Here is a 4,896-nt window from a genome sequence, read left to right on the forward strand (position 1 = left end):
ACAAGTGCAGTTTTCTCCTAACGTCATTACGCAATCACTAATGTCGCCTGATTGTTCACTCCCAATGAAAATAATAGTTCCATCGCCACCACCTCCAGTTTCCCCTCCCGTTGGTTTGTTTTAGGCACTATCATCAAACCAAACATTGCAACAGGTCTCCCATCTTAAGTCTGGTTTATAGACTGACAAGTGTCGGTGCGTGACAAAAGTTGTGTATTTTTCTACTCGCCGAGACCCAGAAATAATTTCTAACAGGGTATGCACCAAGTATTGTGATTGTTTAGAACTTTGTGTTTTAAGAAACGTGGCTACGTGGAGCTGATCTCATTCCTGCTCTGCTGAGGAGATGCCGGCCGAGGCTGTTAGAAAATGCAGCCATCAAAGGCAGCCACCTGAAAAGGGTCTTGCTCTTCTATCCACTTTAATGCAGCCTGAACCGCAGCGTGACCCCCCCACGAGTGTTATATCAAAACCACCGGCTCGGCACCGTGATGTGTGCCATCATTTTTTTTTTTTGGCGTTTTAAGTTACCATGGCAACGTAGTTTGCAAACAAAGATGCCATTCTTCTCAGAAAACAGAAAATTGACTATAACTTGGTCGTTCTTTGAAATACTGAGCTGAAATTTGGTGCGGTCGTAGCCGAGAGCGGGTAGTTCTACATTCCTAACGTAAACTAAAAATTCAAAATGGCCACCTTAGCTAAAAGTGGAACAAAATACGCCAAGATATCGAGCTGAAATTTGATGTGGCGGTACCAGAGAGTGATGCGCAACACGTTCTGAATTCAAATCTAAAAATTCAAGATGGCCGTCAAAGCTAATTTCAAACTGCCGCCATGACGTCACGTGATCCGCACCGGGCGCGGGTTACACAATGGATTCCTCCCAGCAGACGGATGGAGCGGAGCAGGCCCAGTTTTGACAAACAGGTAGAAATGCATCAATAGTCTGGAAATATTTCTCTAAAGACGAATCTTCCGGTTCAACTACCGTAAGGAAACAGAAAATGAATCAACTTCCTGACTGTTTGGAGCTCGTTGTGAACCGGTGTTGCACCATATTCTGTGACCGCCGTATATTGTGACTGTAGGGGGCGGTGTTGCATGCACTGTTGCAGGTCACAGAATATGGTGCAACACCGGGTCCAATGACCGAACCAGAACCAGCTTCCTCTGACCTTGTTTCACAAACAAAAAGCAAAAAACATTAATCTCTAAACCTATAAAACAAATCTATAAACATATTAATCTGTAAAACTAAACTTAATGCGCAGCACAGCCGGCGGTGGTGCGGGGTGGTCGACCCCCCCACTCTTTTTAGTTTTGTTTTTGACGTGCTGCACGTTTCTTCACTTTTGCAGTTTAATAATAAAAACTAATAGTTTTGTTTTTCCTGTGACTTATTTGCAGTATGATAAATGGTAGGAGCATAATATACGCTCCCAATGTTTTGTTGGTCTTTTTTTTGTAAATAATGACCTTTTGTGTGGTTTTATTTATTTATTTATATTTGTATCTTTAGATCCTATGATGTCATCAAGTACTCGAGTTTTATTATGCTAATATCAAGTTTAAAAATTATGTAGTCGTTCAACCCCTAGCTGAGAACAATACCTAACTGATTGCAAATCAAAAATCCATGTTAGCCACCTGAGCTAAAAAGGAAAAATAATATAAATCAGCCATTTTTAGAGACGTTAAGCTGAAATTTGGTGTACTGGTACCTGAGAGCAATGCCAATATCCATTATGGCCACCAAAGCTACATTTAAATGGCTTTAAGAAAGTAATTTTTACATATAGAGCTTAAATTTGGTGTGGTGATGGCTGAAAACGTTCCCCATCACATACTGAACCCAAATCAAAACTCAAAGATGGCCACCATAGCTTAAAAGAAAAAATGACTATAACTTTATTTATTTTTTGCTACACTGAGCTGAAACTCGGTATAGTGATAGCTGAGAGCGGACTCCAGCACACGGTATTGTCGAATCAAAAATTTTAAATGGCCGCCACGTGGCAGTCCCCGTCAAAAGTTTCTCCAAAAACTTTCTAGTTATTGTTTCCATTTAAAAAAACGTGTGCTCCTCTGAAAGATGAAAAGGGTTGAAGAGTTCTCAGAGTCATCTAAACTCAGCGAGGAAACAACGCTGCACTGGACCAACAGTGTCCACGGTGTGCGTGTTGGTGCGTGAGCAGTCAGAAAACATTTGCTCTCCACCGTCACCACATTCACCAACACATGACATGCAGTTTTGGAAGGTGCCATCAGCGGCGTGCTCGACCCTCTGGAAACCCAACCCAGACGCCTCCGATTACAGTTTGTGCAACAGCTCTCATCAACGCCGCATTGTTTGGTGTGTTCCCACCAGTGTATTAAATGACAACTCTCCAGATGGTGGTGCGGCTGCACACGCAGTCCTTAAAAGAATTGCACAACGTCAGGAAGACACAAAGACGTGTGGCTCAAGTCAAAGTCCTAAATGTAAAAGTTACTAGTTTCACCTAAAGATCACGAGCGCATTTGTAGAGATGCACCGATCCGATACCAATATCGGTACAGATATTGAAAAACTTCAGGATTGGGTATCAGTGACGATGTGACCGATCCATGACTGGGCAGATCTAGTCACTCTAACTCTACGCTTTGTGCTCTGAGTGACGTCGCGCGCTAGCGAACTCACCGCACAGATAGTTTTCAGAATGGAGCGAGCGAAAGGATCAGCCACCTGGAGCCATTTCACATCATCTCCGACAGCTACGTGCAATACGTGCACAGCGACGGTTCCAGAAACTTCCAGTTATAACACTACCAACTTAATCAAGCATCTCCAGAGATTTCACCCTGAAGGGCACGCTGAGTTTGTTGAACGGAATTCAGCACAGTCTTTCTTCTTCCTGTATCGGATCGGTATCGGATTGGTATCTACCGATACTAAGCCTCAGATATCGGAAGTGGAAAAAGTGGATTGTGCATCCCTACGCATTTGGCACATATTTCCAGATCAAGCTTCTTTGTGATTCACATCACATGTGGTACATGATGTGGAACGAAATTGTGTACTCAAGGTCCCGGTTACATCCAACAATAGCAAAAATAAAGTATAAAAAGAGACAGTATATACGCTAAACGAAAGCCAAACAATACGCTAAAAGATCCAAAATAAAAATGTTAAACAGTGATAATGTAAAATAATACGGTGGATTAAACAGCAGCCTGAACATGAGCCTGTAGTGAGTAGATGGTATGAATGAATACATGAGATCAGATTTTCTGGGCATTTTTCAACAAAACAATATTGTTTAAGAGACACTGTGTGTGGTTTTGTAACGTGTTGTCACGTCGAAAGAAACTAATCTCTTGTTCATTTTAAAGCTGCTTGTTGCAGGTGAGCACTGGTTCATTATCAAACTAACACTCCGTACTGGTTTGTTGTTATTCTCTACTCAACTAAGTCACAACTGAAAAAGACCATCTAGTCTAAACCATTTTTTATTTTTAAAGCAAGTTGGGTTGCTAGGCTAACCCACAACTGGTCCGACTACCAGCACATGTTGGCTTTAATATGTTGTTACTGGTTTATTTTACAAAAAGGTTATTTGCACCATGAAAACACGTGGCTGTGTGTGGTCCATGTGGAATGAAGTTTTGTTTTACACCCCACGACCCAGATTACGCCAAACGGCAAATAATGGAAGGATGGATATGTAATGACAAAAATATCTTTAAGTTGTTGTTATAAAATGTAATGTTTTTCTTCTTTCAGCTGCTCCCTTCTTCAGGGGTCGCCACAGTGAATCAATTCACACGAAGACTTGGTGATGGTTTTGACGCCAGATCTCCTTCCTGACGCAAACCACCGAGTTGCCACAGCCCTCTGTGTGAAGGTGGTGGGGGTTAAGCGCCTTGCTCAAGGGCCCAGGGTGGGGCAAATGAGGGTGGAGGCAGGTGTGGGTGTTTCACCTTTCCCACCCACATTTTAATGTTGTTGGTCCAGGGAGTTGAACTAGCAACCTTTCGATCACGGGCCCACCTCCTGTGCCACGACTCCCCGAATGCATCGTTCTAATATTTATGCATGAGAATATTTTTAATCTCAGCGCTCGTCGTGAACAGCTTGGACCACGAAGCGGAGCTCTTTGCAGCAGAAGCTCTCTCATAAGTTGCACCAACGCCGGCTCTTCTCTCCAACTCCGTCTCTTCTGTTCACTCTTTACTCAGAGTCATGTCTGCTCTGCTCCTCTGTCAAGACGCTCGGGTTCAAATTAAAAGGCTCAACGTCCGATAATGTCAAAAAACTTAACACCGACGTCATTTACTCAAAATACACTGCAGCATAAATAACACGTAATGTCCGTGGGACACACTTTTTTTAAGTCAATATAAAAAATAGCCTACAATATTTTTATGGTTTCGTTTTTTATAGCTGAAGTAAATGTCCATCGAATAAGGGCTCTTGGTTCAACTATTAAAGGTCCTTTGCAAATCACCTGCCACCGTTCATTCCATATTTGTGTTGGCTCTCACCATCACCGTCCCAGTCTCGGTTGGATTGTAATGTAGACGCCATTCCAGATTACGTTCTGAAAGTTTCATTAAAATCCATCAAGTGGCTCATGACATATTTCCAGATTCAGAGATTCTTTATTGTCGTTCGCGTCTCATGTGGTACATGAATGAGATTATGTGCGCAGGGTCCCAGTTACAGCCAACAATAAAATGTAAAATAAAAACAGTAACATCTAAGACATGAACTAAGAAAAACATCAACTAAATGTACACCAAGCACTGGTAGAATAAAAACAATACGTCGAACAGCAGCACGAACATGAGTCTGTGTGAGCAGATGAGCAGGAATGAACACAGCAACATGAAACAGATCAGCAGCAACATGGA

Source organism: Nematolebias whitei, chromosome 10, assembly GCF_014905685.2.
Source record: "Nematolebias whitei isolate Nwh7 chromosome 10, NemWhi1, whole genome shotgun sequence".
NCBI classification, from domain to species: domain Eukaryota; kingdom Metazoa; phylum Chordata; class Actinopteri; order Cyprinodontiformes; family Rivulidae; genus Nematolebias; species Nematolebias whitei.